The 16,910-nt window shown below is 46.2% G+C and overlaps 1 protein-coding gene across 4 annotated transcripts in view; it reads left to right on the top strand.

The window, feature by feature from the left end:
- The first annotated feature begins 1,391 nt into the window (after positions 1-1,391).
- The window catches only part of ST6GAL2 (ST6 beta-galactoside alpha-2,6-sialyltransferase 2), a 107,458-nt gene continuing 91,939 nt past the window's right edge, over positions 1,392-16,910 (top strand). For 2 of the 4 annotated variants that reach the window (XM_036920894.2, XM_036920917.2), the window contains exon 1: positions 2,109-2,624. The gene's annotated coding sequence lies outside the window, so the exon portion shown is untranslated. Of the gene's footprint in view, positions 1,765-1,796; positions 2,015-2,108; positions 2,625-16,910 lie in introns of those variants that run through there. The other 2 variants (XM_036920902.2, XM_036920906.2) reach the window with 2 other exon arrangements.

Here is a 16,910-nt window from a genome sequence, read left to right on the forward strand (position 1 = left end):
ATCGGCTGGGAGGGGGGCCCTCAGGTGATAAGGTGTGGATTTTTCTGTATTACCCCCTTTTCCCAGACCCACTAGCCTCCGGACTCTTATCAGGACATTAAAAAAAACAAAAAACAAATAAAACCCCCCAAAGAACCCCCTTAGTCTTAGGCACAGTGCTTTTAAAGCACACAAACAGCATTGTGACATTCTGTCCTTTCACGCAGCTGCACAGAATTCCAGATGGCAGAAACCGTTAACATAATGGGGGAAATACTGAGTAAGCGTTCTGGCCCCCACTTCTGATTGAATACTGTGGGTAAAATTGTAACATTTCCAGAATATCTCGCCTGGCTTTGGTACATCTGCATGTCAACAGGCGTTCAGAAGTGGAAGGAAGTATGGCTTGAGTGCATTTGCATCATTCCTCAGGGGTGGAGAACTTCATCTCCATACAATGGGTAATTACCTGGACTGTGGAGGGCTTATCTGTACCTGAGAGGTGAAGGCGGGGCCGTTTTTGCTGCTGCTGGAGCAGGAGAAAGAGATCGGCCCCACTGCAGTTTTGTAAGCAGTAAACGGGTTTTAAACTTTACTTCACCCTTTGACTGATTTTGGTTTTTAGAGGTATTTTGTCCTCCCCGGACTTACAATACGGAGTATTTTTACTAGTTTTACTTGCACTCCTGTGATATTTTACATTTCTGTAAGCTTCCTCAGGGTAGGAGAGATTTTATTCAATTTTGCATGTCGCATGTCTACTGCCTAACCCAGAGTCCCCAGCACAGAGTAGGCAATCAATAAATACCGAATGCATTGGGTATTTAGTTAATCTTCTAAAAATCCTCAGTTAAATGAACATACATAGGAATTTTTCAATAGTACGCTTAGTGTAGGACTTGTATCTCAAAAATGTTAGCCCCAGCAGGGACCTGGGACGGATAGAGAACGGCAGGTCCCTCGTCCCTCAAATGGGCACTACCTTGCCCCACCTGTGGGCCCTCCCACACCTGAACAGCTCGCTCGGTCCGCGAGAGGACCACGGGGTCCCGGGGAGCGGGGCCACCGCCAGCGGCGCGCAGCCCGTTGAAGTTCAGAGGAACGTGTTTATCAGCAAACAAAGGGCGGCGCGGTCAGCTGCTGCCGCCTTGGCAGAGCCGGAGGGCCGCGGTGACAAATGGACATTCCTCGCGCGGGCAGACGGACATCCAATCTGCGGCTCCCGGCGGCCCCAGCAGACGGCTCCAGCTGCCGGGCCCACAGCCGCCGTCCGCTGCCCCACGCGCGCAGAGAGCAGCCCCGGGCGCCACCGTTCCGCCAACTTTCCGTCCCTCTCGGGACTGGGGGCCGGCGGTGGGGAGGGAGCGTAGGCGGGGGCCTGCTCTGGGTCGGGCGGGCGGCCCCTCCCAACTGCGAGGGGGTCGCTCCCGAGTCCAGCCCAGCCCTCCCGCGCCTCCGAGAAGCTCTGGGAGCCAGGGCCCAGGCGGCAGCGCGGATCCCGCCGAGCGGGAGGAACAAAGGGAGCAAACGGGCCGGGGAGGATGCTGCGCTCCCCTGCGCCCCACCCGGGCAGCTCACGGGCGCTGCGTCGCGCGCAGGTAGCCCGGCCTTCGGCGCCTCAGAAAGGTGTGCGCAACTCGGGTACACAAAGGCTCACCTCCGCGGGGCCAGGCGCCCGGACTCCCCTGCCCGCCACCCACAGCCCGTCCACATTCCTGCAGTCCCGCCGACAGGGACCCGAGTGCCAGCCGGGTTCCAAGCGCGATGCCGGCAGAGCTCGTGCAGGTAACCCTCGGAGGGACCTGGGTCGGATGGGGGCGGCGGCCGGGGAGAGGTAAGCCTTCTCAGGCAGTCGCGCCTCCTGCGCGCCGCACGCCGCCCTGTTTAGCAGTCGCTCTGCCAGAAGCACGGCTCAGCGAGCAACCAGGCAGCGTCCCGCGGTGCTCCCCGCCTGTGCGAGCCAGCAGGCCGGGCAGCGAGGCCAGGGCGCGGGGGGCGTCCGAGCAACTTCCCAGCGCCCGGAGCCCGCCGCTAGGTGAGCCCAGACCCGGGGAAGAGGGGACACGAGCGGAGGCGGCGTTGGGAGGGGGTCGGGGCGGGCGGAGCCCGGGGGCGGGGCGCGGCGCAGGCTCGGCTCTGGGGCCCGGAGCTGCCTAGCCCCGGAGCTCCGGGCCTCGGTTCCACCCGCCGCCCGCGCCGCCGCGCTGCTGCGAACAATGAGGCGCGCGACGAGGGGCTGAGAGCAGCCCCGTGCCGGACCGAGGCGGAGTCCCGCGCCGCTGCAGCCTGCCGCCCAGGGCGACCAGCCCCGGCCCCGGGGAGGCGGTTTGCAGGCCGCCCGGGACAGCAGTGCGGGTCTCTCCGGGCTCCCAACGTGGCACCAGGAGGCTGCTTGGAGGCGGCTACCAGCGGGAGAATCTGAGCTGCGCGCTGGGCGTCTGCAGCCCCCAAGTCCCGCGGCGCGCGCTGGACGCGCCCGACCAGGGCCCCTCTCCGGCGGGCGTCCGTGGGAGCGTGGGAGCGCTTGGCGCGCGCGCCCGAGCGGCTGCTAGAGAATAAAATGTGACACGCACGGCTCCGACTCCAGCGCCGCGCGGCCGACGAGCGGGGGTCGGGCGCTTCCAGGCGCGCGGCGTCCGGAGAAGGTTGGTCAGGAGGCCCTGGGGGTCTGAGGGCGCGATGTCTCCCTCCCGGTCGCCGCAGCCTGTGCGCTACTCTGTACGGAGTTAGACTCGGTGACCAGGAGCCAGACCAGTTGTGGGGGTCTCGGAGGGGAAAGGAGGCGAGCGACGTTGATTTTGGGGGAGAAGCAGGAAATTCTTAAGAGAAGGCGAACGAACAGTAGGGCGTGCGCTTTGGGGACGGGCGGACACAGTTTGCTCACCAACGGTGATCTTTTAATTTGGCCCTGGAAGGGAGATTTTTAATCGTCTTTTACCCCGTGCAAAACTGCAATTCCTAAAGCTTAAAGGGTGTTCTGTTGATTTCTAGTTTTCTGTAGCTGTATTGTTTAGGAGCAGTAAGGATCCTTAGAATCGTAAATACCAGGCTGATAATTCTTACGCACTTGCGCAGGGAAAACCCGTGCTTTTGATTTGTTTTACTTCCCACCGTGTGCAGAGAAGATAGTAGATGCCTTCTTTTGAGTACGGAATATAACCCATTTCATTCAAATTTGACGGTGCTGGGGAACCAGTGAAGTTAAACTCGTGGCTCTCAGTGAGTGATGTCTTCCGAAGCGAGCCGAATAGCTGTGTTTGGAGCAGCCCTGCTTTCCAGGAATTTAAATGAGACTTTGTGATGACCAGCCAGGTCTCCCCTCTCAGTACCGTATTTGTTTTCTCAGGTTGAACTTTTAAAGCTGTTTTATAATCCGAGAAGCACTTTGGGAGAAAAGTAAGGCCTGGCTGGATTTTTGTGAACTTATTTTTAGTGGTTATGCTGAAAATGTGAAGAGAGGAAAACTATATTTGGTCTAAATCTTTGCTTTTCTGCGCCGCTGGCGTCCTAACCGTGGAGGGGTGCGCTGATCGTCCTCGCCGCGGCACTGTGCGTGGGCGAGGGTATTGTTGAACTTGCAAACCAAAGTACTTTCTGCACGTGTACAAAGCCTCATAGGGGTTCACTTGATATTTAAATCTCTTGAAATTTTGGTCACCGTATATTGCCATTTTGAAATGAAATCTGTGACTAATGAAGAATTTCAAGAATGAAAATGCTCTATGTCGTCCTGTTGCAAACAACGTTAATACCTTTTCTTTAAAGGAAAAGTGATGTGTGACCTTGAACTTATTTTACCTACTCTCTTCCATTAGCTTTTCTGAAACTGACAACCCACGTTTTTATACTTGAAGGCTTGCATTTTCTAATAATGCAATTAGAAAAACTGTTGTCAGGTGAGTGGATATTGTAATCAAAATGCAGAACAACCTAATAAAATAGGTGAATTGCCTTGAATTTTACAGCCAGGTTTTAAAAAAGGCACTCAAACATGTTGGATTGTGGTTTTTATTGTGGTTGAGAGAAACTGTAGCATTTTACCTTTTTGCTGATGCAGCTGAAGCTTCTGGAGTTTTGAGCTAAATTCTTGTGGAGGTTATAAGATAAGCTTGAGCTTTTAGGAAGTTCTGAGCCGCACAATTTAGAGAAGCGGTGGAGACAGTTGGAGTACCTGAGAGCAGAGACCAGCCTTTGGTGAGTCTACACAATCTAAGAAGTAAAGGTAAAGAAATGAGGATACTTACACTGGAGGATCAAGACTGAAATAATCTAAAATTTGAAAATAAGGGGATGGATTTATTATGTGGAGAAGGACAATCAACTACACTCAAGGTTCTGATGAAGATGATTAAGAGGGAAAAGATTTACTCCCAGGTGAAGGCTTCTCTTGGGTCTAAGGAAGGATCTGTGGCCAGCAGTGAGATTGGTTAAATAATGCAGTGGTTGTTGAACAATTCCTGTAGATGCTGGTTCCTGGGGATTTTTCCTTGAGATTCTCCTCCTTCTGAGATGATTTAAGTGTGTGAGTCTCTGATCTGTTGCTTGCATGATCTGAAATTTTGTACTGTAGATTTAGAATTTATCCAAGCATTTCTCAAGTGCTTATGCCTTTCCTAAAATGGCAGTCTCATTTCTAGGCCTAGTGAAATAAAGATGGTTCGTTACCCAAAACTTGGAGATATTTGCCCTTTGAGAAACTTTTAATTAATTTTCAGATTTGGCATCTCATTTTTGATATTTTTGAATAAAAATATCATGCATTGCTAATAGGGACACAGTCTTAAAAATATTCACCTTCTCTTTATGTTGTTTAGCTGTGTTTTCCTCCTCCTGATCTGTTACATGTTCTTAAATTTTAATTGTTTATTAAATGAAGTACCTTAATTAACTAGCTTAAATGTCTGAGTGAAAGATAGTGCCCTCATGGTAGGTGTATGTTAAGTTTTGAGTTTTTAAGCATTGACAGCAAGCTCCTCTTTAAAAGAAGAACCATGGGATGAAATTCACAACTGACTGTAAGAGAAATAATTAGATAGAATCAAGTACTAATTTTGGAATTCAGAAAGTGCAAGGGATACATTTAGCAGCAGTGTTCCATGTTCTTAACAGGTTGATGTCTATCTAGGCTGAGCACTGAGTGTACTGCAGAAGGTGACCAGCTATAAAATGAACTACTGTTTGCAGATGAACATCAGACTTTCAATTTCATATATCCTTCCTTTCTCTGAAAATCCACCTTCCTACTTGTGAGAGATCTGCTTGTAAATGTGGATTTATTATGCCCCTTAGCAAATCTCATCCTAATCTGAAATTCCAAGCTTCTCCATGAACTGATGGGGAACAGTTGTGATTTGGAAAGCTTGGCACCCACTCATCCTGTGGGTGGATGGCAGCCATACATTTGAAGCGTGTGAGGTATGAGCTGGGTAGTGCTAAAGGCTTTGAAGAAGTTGGTGATTTGGCCCAGCACTAGCGTTGGTCCCAGATGTGCCACTTGGGTAAAGCTGTTGCCTGGCTGCTATCTTCACTTGGTCACCTACAGGTTCCGGGCAGTCCCACAGCACCAGGTCCCCTCCCGCTTTTGGGGAGGAATTGCTCTGGATTGAGGTGACATCAGAGAAATGCCACCCACCGTCTGGGAGTTACATCTGCACAGAACTATCCTGTTCCCCCTCCTGGTTTCTGCTGCTCCCTGTGGTAGGAAACCTAGAGAACTAGGAAAAATTTCAGAATTGAAAGCAAACATTGGCTCTCACAAGCTAAATGGGTGTGAAGGTTGGGTTTGCAGTTTTGCACTTAACCTTTCCAGAAAGCCCAGCAGCAAGGAAAGCTTGTGGCCAGTACCCTCAGAGTCCCAGGGAGGGTTGGCCCTGTGGTAACCTGCCCCGGAGGAAGTCTGAGACTTGTTTGTCAGTGTCCGGGGCTGTAGGATCAAGATTTAGATTAAATCCTCTCCACAGTGTCTTCTGCTGCTGTGATTTCTTGAGATTGGTAATTGTGTATCTGTCATTCATAATTGCTATACTCAGAAGACAATTAAGCTTTAGTTAACATACTAGGCGTCCCCTGAAATACCATATAGCCCAGGGAGAGGAGTAATTCAAAGACTAGACGCTTCAGACTTACTGTGCACCACACCGTGCCATTTGCTACACACAGGTTATCAAAGTATGCTTGAGCCACAACCCTGGACGATTATCCCTATTTTACAAGTGAGGAGACTGAGGTTCAGAAAGATGAAGTGCCTTCCTCAAAAATCCCATAGTGCGGAAGTGACAGAGCTGGGACTGAACCTGGGGTTATGTGTCTTCAATGTTGTTGCTGTGAGACTCAGATCTGGCTCTACAGGGGAATATGACAGACTCCTGCTGTTCACGTGTTGGGGCCAGAGAAGGACTGTGACTGTGAGCTTCATGCCTCAAAACACGGCCGAGCTTGCTGGTTAGGAAGATTGTACCAGACGGAAGGGGTGGCAGGGGAACCAGTGTAGACAGAAGGCCCACATATTCCCCAGAACCTAGTGGCAGAAAGAGGCTTGAGCTGCAACTTAAAAATGACCCCTGAAATGTGCAATGTCCAGGCAGTGTTAGAATGAAATTCAGGCTCATGAAATGTGTCACAGCAAGCGAAATTTCCAAGGAAAATTTAAGCTAAGATTCGAGAAAATTATCCCTATGCTTTGAATTATTGGGTTGGTGAATTATCTGGTAAGCTCAGAAAGTAGTCTCTTGGGACACTTAGAAATATATTGGTTAACATATTAGAGAATACACTGTAAAGAAAAATCCTGCAATATCTTGATTATAAGCCTCTGCTTTCAGAAGTTTATAATTCACACATTAAGTTTTACTCTAGGCTGCTTCTGGTATTTGAGCCTGAAAGGAAATGCGTTATTAAATTTAAAGCAATTGGTTTTCCTTGTTCAAATTATAAAATTTTTCAAGTAGAGGTTCTTGCATGTTGGTAATTGTTGTGGTTTCTAAAATGACTTAACTGTAAATTAAATTTGGGAGAGGGTAAATCTCTTGGATAATCCAGTAGCTTTCATTATTCAGAAATGAATTTGAAAACTAGCTTCCTCACATGTGTAGTGATGATGTCTCTGAAATATATTACTATGTATACCTATACCTCACACCACAAATGGGTAGAAATAATACATTTGATGGAGGATCTGCTTTCTAAATGACATAGTTGACCCAATTACAACATGGAAATGATAGGTGCATGGTTAAATGAATGAATTTGCTTTTACTATTAGAAGAGGGATCTTGCTATATAAATTATATTTTAAAGTTGGGAAAACTATTCCCCATGACAGATCCCAGTGAAAAAAAGAGTACTGTCTTTAAAAAGAAGAGTGCACACACATAAAACTCTCACAGACGGAACCTGAGCTAGTATGTTTTTACTTTAGTGATGAGGAGTGGGAGGAACTTGAATTAGAATACCTAATTGTCTGGATGCACAGCTGTTCAACAAAAGCCAGGACTAGACCCCTGACCTTCCAACTGAGAGAAGAACAGTTTTTTTTCACTGTGTTATTTCTCTCTGAGAGAAATGCATGTTCCAAATTATCAGTGGCCTGGGAAAGATAGCAAAAATTGTTTAGGGTTTAAACTTCACTCATTATTTATTATAAATAGGATGTGTAGGGGAATGCACAAGTTTTATTTATGTGTGCATATGAGTGTGAGCATGTGTATTTCTAAGTGTTCATTATCCCAGCAGCATCTCCAGCATCCCGGGTGGCTTGCAGAATGTTTCTGACTGTTGAGACAAGCTGCTGAGGCAGGGCTCTCAGGCAGGGCACCCAGCAGACCTGGCTGGTGGCTGCCCAAGGGAGGCCTATGTGTTAGCGGGCTGTTTGCTGGGGTGAAAGAGGCTGAGCCATTTTAGGTGTCTTGGGCCAGCCAGAAGTGTAGGTGACTCCGTCTCTCTCCTGGAGAACAGATAGTTATTTGAAGTTGCCCTGAACTGTCATGTCCTCTAATCAATTTAGACTGTAGGGAAAAGAATTAAGTCAGCTCAAGTATTTTATTAAAAAAAAAAAGTACTATACCCCCTCTAATTCCCAAGATATCTTTTGAGCAATTTATGAATAATGTAAGCTGACAAGTGAAAAATAGTTTATATTTATGCATGTGTATGTAGATATAACTTCCATTCTTCAAAGAGCAGTTCTTTCCCTTTGAATCACAGTATAGTTACAAACTATATTTCTCAGTCCTATGTTCAATATTAGTAGCTAGGAGAGTTCAACTAATTAAACAATTTGCCTGACTAAATACTTGGTACTTTATAAAGACATTCACAGAGTGCCATTAAATAAATTACTCCATTAACTTTTTGAGTGGAAGAGTCAGAAATGGACTTGATAGTAATGGGAAAAGTCTATAAGGTATGACTTAAAATAATGTGATTGGTTCCATAATTTAAACTCAAACATGTCTATACTTACCTCACTCTACACTTGCCACTGCCTAATTACAGCATATCGTACTGTATTATTATCATACCCTAATAGTTCCCCATAAATTACTGTTTGATGCAGACACAGAAAGAGCTGAATTAATTTTTGTTTTTTGGTTTTTTTTCGATATTTTTGTGACCGGTAAGCATTCTATTAGGTATAAAACCAGAAATGGGCAAAAGAAAAGCTTTAACTGTGTTCAATAATGTGTTTCTTAAGAGGTATTCAGGAGAATCTTAGACCAGGGTACCTTAGTTGTTTCTCAGTGGTGTACATAATGCAATTATAATTTGGAACTCTGTGAATGTAATCAAATGCAGGATGTGCCTGGCAGTTACCCCAAATCTCCATGTGGGTCTCTGCCTCTCAGTTGCCCAAGTTAGATCTATCTTGAACTTACCACACCATACTGAAAATGCGAGGTGAGTTTATAATATGGAAATATAGAGAGTGACCCTGCATAGTGGCTGGCATATCGGTCTGGGAGTTACAGGGTCCCTGTGGTGCACGGCAACGTCCCTAAATCTACAGTGAGATCCTTACAGTCAGGCTCCAGATGCTGTCCACTAGGTCCTGCTCAACCCAGAGCATCACAGCTTGGCAGGAGGGCCATTCCTGAGGACCATTCCCTGCTGATCTGAAAGGCATACATAGATTGATTAATTTGCTTTCCAGGGCACATATTTCCTATGAACCAATTCATTTCTTTTTTCTCAAGTAAAAATTCAAGTTTTGTTTACGGTGAGAGGTAGAAATAGAACAGGCTTATAGGAGGTCATGTGTGTTTTGTTTGTTTTATACTGTGGATAGAAAACAGATTGATGATTGCAGTTAGGTATTTAAACATTCCTCTTGTTAAGCCCGTGTAGTTGCTAAACAACCTTTTTTCAGAGATAAAGGTAAAGTCCCTTGGAATATTTATTCACCTGTGTACTTCAGAATGCAGTTTCCATCCTTTGGTACTGACAGCTTGTAGGGTGGAAAAAAAGTGACAGAGTCATAGGTTCCATTATATGGGAAACAGATATTCAAATTTACTAAAAGAAATGTGTGCTCCAAGAATTTGTTGAATTCTGAGTGTTTGGAGGAGTGACTTCCTTGAACAATGCAGGACTGGAACAAGTCTTTTTTGACTTTCTGTGTTTTCATTCACCGGACTACATTTACTTTCCATGTGACATTATGCTTGTCAGATACATTCATACTCGCACATCAGATTTCATCACCCTCCAATCCAAAAGAAAGAGGTGGAACAGTGTCTGGAAACCACCTTTTGGGATCTCAGAAGGCTACGGAGAAGCAAGCTTATAGCTGTCACATTGCAAATCAAATGTGTGGTATGAGAATTTGCTAAAACATCCAGAGCTGGTGCACCAGTCAGGAAGAACTGCCCCAAGTCATGCCTCTTCCCCGCTAGTCCTGACGCTGAAGATGGATGATGTCACAAGGAATTTGGAAGGAGAAAAGAAGTACACAGAGACCTGGCATCCTTACCCGCCTCGCAGCTGCCACTCGGTTTTTCCCTCCGGAGTTCAGAACTCTTCATTTTCTTCTTCATTGAACTTGTCTGCCTCCGTCATGTGCTGCGTGTGTCCACCTAGGTAGGAAGGCAGCTGTACCACTTTTCCAAGCTTCCTTTTTACTCTGGCTTTGGAGCAACTACCTCACCTGTCTTATTTTCCTCAGCTCTTTTCCTAACCAGAGGATTGCTACATAGAAAGGTAATTATGAAATCTTCTGCCAATGCCAACTGTGCACAGGTTATAAGTGTAAAATCTGATGAATTTTCATAAGCCAAATACACTGTGTAACCAACCAGCTAGACTAAGAAACCACCAACTGCTACGAACATCTCGAAGCCTCCCCATGTCCCCTTGTAGTCACTGTCCCCCAAAAGAATAGATTTGTTTTGTGTCACCTGCTTACATTCAAATTTAGACCTAATACTTTTTTTTAAACAATTTAGTATGATTGTCTAGAGATAAAGCAAAGTTAGCCCGCAGTGAGCTACAGGTTGAGCTATTGAAAGCTTGTCCTTTGTTCCTCACTGAAACCTCGTGCTGTGTAAAGTGCAGTTTGTTGTTAACAATGTTAGGGTTGCTCTGCCTGTTGAATGCTTTACTACAGTTCACTATAGCACAGGACCAAAAAGAAATTGTAAAATGTACTAAAAGCTAGTACTTTATACCCTAAGTTTTAAAGACATTTTAAGTATTTCAGTTGATTAACATATCTGAACATACCATGTTTATATGGGGAAAAACACTTTAAAATGAAATTTTCTTTACTAACTGAATTTAATTTCATTTGGTAACTGTTACCCTATGAATTATGAGTTTGGAATGCTTTAATATTACAAGTGGATGCTGATACATGGATAGTTCTATAAGATATTTTATATAATATCATTAGACTCTCTGTGGGGAGATTTTTTTTAAGAAACAGTTTGTAGCAAATTCAGCAGGCCGTAGAGGATTAAAGTCATGCAAATTCCTTACAGAGTTTTTGTCTTCAGAGTCATGGCAATTTGGAAGAAAATGAAAATCTAAAAACTCAAGAAAGTAAAAAATCTAAAAACTCAGTCTAGGCCATCAGTTGCTAGGCCTGCACTTGGAGGGCAGTGACCAACTTTGAGAGGTTTCTGTTATACCAAAAACTAAAGTTCAAAGGGATATAAAGAAAAGTTAGAATTACATCTTAACATTTCGAGGAAAGGAAGAGGATAAGGAATGGAAATGTGATTTGCAAAGGAAAAAGGATAACAGAAGGATCCAATGTACTCAGATTATATTGTACAAGTTCAGGATTTTCCTGAAGCCAAAGAGATTGGCTTAAAGCCAAAGCCAGATGCCTGTAGAACCAGTTGGTATGAGCAGTGCATTTGGCAGCCAAAGCACACGGCATCAAGAGTCTCATGATTAGGTTTCTGTCTCCTAAAAAGGAAGCTGTATCTCTTACCTGCCTCTGAAAAAGCTGGCTTTTCCACAACATGCCCTTGAGCAGGTGCTGTTTAAGTGGCTTGCAAATACACAATTTTACCTCGTGTGCCTGTCCAGTCTTTCCTGATGGAGACAGTGACATTTACAGTTTATGGAGGGCAAAGTACTTCTTAGCCTTTGATTTCTAGGGTTTATCATATTCTTTATGTAAGGAAATGGAGGGAAGGCCTGTACTGCTGGTAGCAAAAGGAGCATTTCATATTAGGAGTCTTACAAATGTCTCCTTGCATCCTTGCTCACCTCCTGTAGCCCCATCCATTGTCCATATTGACAGAGAGTCACTTTTCCAAACCCTAAGCTTGGTCATGTGACCGTCTTTCCTTAGATGCTCCAGTTTCCCCCCATTGCATACAGGACAGAGACTGGAAGTTTTAGAACATCCTGTGCTTCTGGATTGGGCCCTAGTTTTTGTCTCCATGTTTCCACTTTCACACTCTCCTCTGATGCATATTAGGCTGAATCTAAGGATGGACTTGGCAGCAAGCTGTCTTCCTCTCTCCCTTTGTTTCTCACACACCTGAATGTACATACATGTGGTGAGTGGCCCCCTTCTGGGCTACAGCCTCATCCCTCTGTTGCTCTTTTACCATCCTGTATTATAATTGACTCTACTTCTCTGTCACCCCTGCTTACCTGGAAGGTCCCTGCAGGCAGTTCTGTAAGGCCATGTCCCAGCTCCTTAGCACATCTCGAGGGAAGGAGCTCTGTAGGTGCTTGATCAGAGTTTGTTGAATGAACAGAGCTAAAAGTACTCTTAGATTGAAAGGACTCCCATCCACTCCATGATGTCTACAAATTAGGGGGTGTGGGGGGACTCTTCTCTTTTTTTCGGCTGAACCCCATGCACATACTCCTCCAGGTATAGCAATCCATTTATAAACAGGACATTGTAAAACAGGACTGCGGGATCAGGTGGACCATTCTGTACAGACATTATCTTTAGAGTTGCAGTTAATCACTTTGGAGAAACACATTTACGAGCAATGCTAAGAAATCAAAATTAAACTATTCAACTTTATCATTTTTATGCCTCTTGTGAATCTCACAGAGAAATCCTGAAATTCACATTTATTTTCATGATTATTAACAAATGTGGTTGGGCAGCTTCCTTTCTGTAACAAAGTTTTCAGAAATGGGGGACATGTGTAATTGGTAAGTAATTAGTGAATGAATTGGGTGGGATCTGTCTGAGGAGATTTTATGAAAGCACTTTGTCTTGGATTCAAAAATGTTGTATTCTAACAGTTCAAGCTACATACATGTTCAGCACCTGGTGTGATAATAAAGGCTGCTCGGGAGCAAAAGGGCTCAGCACCATTCTGTTGTCAGGCTGTATTTTTTTCTGCCTGTCTATGAATAGATTTTAAAATTTGGAAAAGGTACTTCCAGACCAAGAAGAGTATAAAATATCAGCTGTCCATGAGGAATCATAAATGCCATGCCTTGACCACGAGTCCTTCAAGCTTGGTGCAGATGGGAAGGCTAGTACACACCTTTAGTTGAAGGTCTGGGGAGGGGCTGTGCTGTGTCCTTCTGTGTGTGTCAGACTCCAGGCTCTGACCTTGTTCTGCCAGGGCTTCCTGCAGAGACAGCTGCGCGGGCTGAGCGGCCCTTGCCACAGACAGAGGGTCAGTGTGCATTTGAGGTTGTTAGAGTTTATGTGAACTTGTTGTATTTTCAGAGTACTTCCCTGGACACATATAATCCTGAGTGGTAAGTGCTGTGCATTTCTCTGCCCTCTATTTGTTTAAGAGAGTTTAGTTTTATTTTGCAGTCTCCCAAAAGGTCAAGTTAGAGCCAGGGGCATGTCTGGGATGAGTCAGTTAATTAAAGAGATTCTTTACCTTATTTTGAATCCTGGAATTAAAATTAAATATGTTACCAGTTTGAAGTTTTGGGAGCCCAGTTCTCAGTGGTAAATAGAATTTTGCAGGATTCTAACAAAAGCACATGGAGTTTAAAAACAACAACATGAAGCATTTGAATAAATAATTTCCTTGCTTCATTTACGTGTGCTTAAAATGCAAGGGACCACTTGAGAGTAAAGGGAGAAGGAGCTAAGTGTGTATTTCCATCACCGTGGAAGTGACCTTCAATAGTTTTCGCCATCCAGGTAAGTGGCTTTGGGACTTGTCGTGCATTGGCTGTTGGCCTTGCTCTGCCTGTGGCCCTCTGGCAGCTCTGTGGGACGACCCTGCTGCTGGCCCAGGCTCGGGTGACCCACAGCATCAGCCTGGGACTCGCATCTGTCCCTGAATCCACACATGCGGTGCAGGAAGCTCTTTAAGGAAACTGTCCCCTCGTAGAAGTCTGGGTTAGGTGCCAGAGTGTCGGGGTGTTGGTGTTACTTCAAGTGTGTTACAGTTCGAAACGCTGAGAAAACGAGTTCCTTTTTCTGCGTGACCTCAGCTCTGCATAGCCAGGCCCTTCCTGCTTTCCTCCTGCATTGCTCTGGGCCGGCTTAGTAAGGTTTGCTTTGCCACTGGTTCGCCTGCACTTGTGAATCATATTGTTTGCCTGGACATGGTGTTTGATAACTGGATGTGATCAGAAATTCTGTTACTGTTCTGGATTCTGGTGCCAGCCAGGAAGGCCTAACCCTGTGTTCAAAGCAACCCACCAACTTAAGTTGTTCTCAGGAAACCCATGATTGTCGGGTATCAGGACTTGTTTCGAATGGGTCCCAGGCTTTGGGGCAAGGGGGTGAACTTGGCCTGGGTCTTTCTTTGGTAACAGGTTTTGCCTTTTGCCTGTTAACTTCTTTGATTTCTTTTTGTTCAACTGCCTTAGAGTCCTTGAGAAGGTTACTTTCAGACAAGTAAGCACAAGTGGTGGCCCCCTAGAAACAGGTGACGAATAATAAGAATCTAACAGGAAGTCATGCATTGATTTTGTTTGCATTTCATGAATATCTGGAGTAACTGAAAATTTCAATGTTAAAGGTCCTCTTAGTGAATTTCTACTGACATTCAGTTTGCACACCAAAATAATTGTCTTTTTTTACTTTTTGTGGGTTTTTTTTGAAAGAAGGGCCTTTCATGGGGAGGGAAGACCAGCATCCTGCAGGGTGGTAGGCATATATATGCCTTGGGCTCCCTGTGAAATGAAGCCTTGGCCAAAGGCGGGAGTGCTGCTCCCGCAGCAATGGCCTGTGCAGAGCTGCCTCTCCCTGCCCTCCTGCACCAGTCAGTTTGCAGGCAGATCCCTAGCAGTGGCCCCTGGCGCGTCCGCCACTCCATGCGTTGGGGAATGTGATTCAGCACCCAGGTTGGCTTTATTGATAATAGGCTGCACAAATACATAAATTAAGGGTGATCTGTGTCCCAGGTTCACGCATCAGGGCCTCCTGGGCTGTGCCTCCATTCAGTCCTGCTTCTGTCAGGAAGGGGTGAGGCACAGGCATGGGGAAAGGGTGTCCCCGTGGAGCTGGGGTGCTGCAGCCTGAGCCAGGGATCCTGCATTGTGAGGCAAGTGCGAGGTCTCAGCCCTCAGTCAAGTTAATAAGAAGGGCTCAAAGGCAAACAAATCTCTTCCTCCCTATCCAGGGTCATTCAGCCTTCTGGAAGGTTCTGACTGAGGGCTTGGAAGGCCCCACTGTTGCCCAGGGAGCTGAGGCAGTGGGAGGGGGCTTCTGCATTATGTGAACTGTCAGCCTTTCCCTTTCCTGACCTAGAAAACAGACAGGAACAGGGGCCCTCTGGCCCTGATCTCAGTCGGGACAGGCTTCCTAGGACAGCAACAGTTCCTGAGTTCAAGGGCAGTTGTTACGGGGCTTCTGGAGGAAATGATGAGATGAAATATGTTTTCTTTGTGCTGGAGGAAATTAATAAAGTCATCTGAGTTTGGTATTTCCCGGGATATCTGAGTGGAGGAGGTAGAGCTCTGAGGATAAGGGATGCCGACGTCCTTCCGCTTGCTCACTGGCCTCACGGCGACGGGGCTGCCTGGGTCCAGGACTTCCCCAGCACTGCCTCTGTCCCCCGGGGAACCCCGCTTGTGCCCGTGCAGATTCTGGTCACTGCCCCCAAATCCTCTCTTCCCCCTGCCCCAGGGAATTCTTAGATTTAGGAGTTTATCTAATTTACCTGTGTCCCCAGGGACTAGCAAATTCCTCCCAAAGACATTTGTTGAATGAAAGAAACTTCTTTCATGGTAGACATCAGCTTGTTGCAATCCAGCAATGGATCACCACCCATCTACTTTTTAAATTACTGGTAACTTACATCAGGATCTAATGCTACTCCTCGGAGGAATAGTGTATCTAAGTCCTTTTTTGTTGTGTGCCTCATTCATGCCCTACAGCCATAATTAACATATATGGGAACAGAGATATACAGAATAAAGGTACCTTCTGCAGTTAGGAAATCCTTCATAAGGGAAACAAGCCGGTTTATTATTGATTGTCTCTTAAGCTCCCAAGCTCTGCGCAGAATGGCAGTGTGTTCACACGGGCTCCCCTCGCCTCCCGCCGGGACGTGAGCGCCAGCACCACGCATCGCTGAAGCACCGCCGCCGGGATTCAGAACAGTTATCTTTGCTGCTGGGCTTGGACCGAGATACTAAAAATTTATGACCTGTGAAAAGTTTATTTTCACTGTAACTGAGGTCGGGATTGGACATTTAACCTGAAATCCCCATGACACTGGGTTGCACTGTATGTGAAGCTCTTTGTAAACCATAGAGGGCGGCCTGAGAGGAAAGTCAGGCTTTGGAATCGGCTGTGTCAAACTCCAGGGCCTCCACTTTCGGGGGATTTGTGTGATTTCCTTTCCTTTCATCTTTTGTTTGGACTTTTTAAAAAGTACAGACTTCTAGAGCAGTTTAAAACTCACAGCAGAACTGAAGCAGCGCGTGCAGAGATATCCCGTGGGCGCCCTCCGTGCCCGTACAGCCGCCCAGCTCCACGTCCCCACCGGGGTGGGGCCGTTGGGACAGTGGGTGAACACGCAGTGAGGCGTCCGTGTCGCCTGGATCAGCGGTTTGCGTGACTGCTCACTTTTGGTGATGCACAGCCTGTGGTTTGGACTAGTGGACATTCACAGGTACCCATCATTGCGGTAACCTACAGAGTATTTTCACTGCCTGAAAAATCCTCCGTTCTGCCTATTCATCTTTCTCCCTCAACCCACTGATCTGTTACTGTTTCCTTACCTTTGCCTTCTCCATAATGTTGGGATTATACGGTATGAGGCCTTTCCTGATTGGCTTCTTTCACCTACTGAAGGCATTTGAGTTCCTCCACGTCTTCTCCTGGCTTCTTAGTGCTGGATACTATTCCGTTGTCTGGATGCACCACAGTTTACTTAACCTGTTTAACTACAAAAGACATCTTGGTTGCTTCCAAGTTTTGGCAATTATGAATACAGCCGTTATGAACACCCATGTGCAGGTTTTTGTGTGAACATAATATTGCAGCTCCTTGGAAGGAGCACGATTGCTGGATCGTATGCAAAGAGTAC

This window comes from Manis pentadactyla, chromosome 2 (genome assembly GCF_030020395.1).
Source record: "Manis pentadactyla isolate mManPen7 chromosome 2, mManPen7.hap1, whole genome shotgun sequence".
Lineage (NCBI taxonomy): Eukaryota > Metazoa > Chordata > Mammalia > Pholidota > Manidae > Manis > Manis pentadactyla.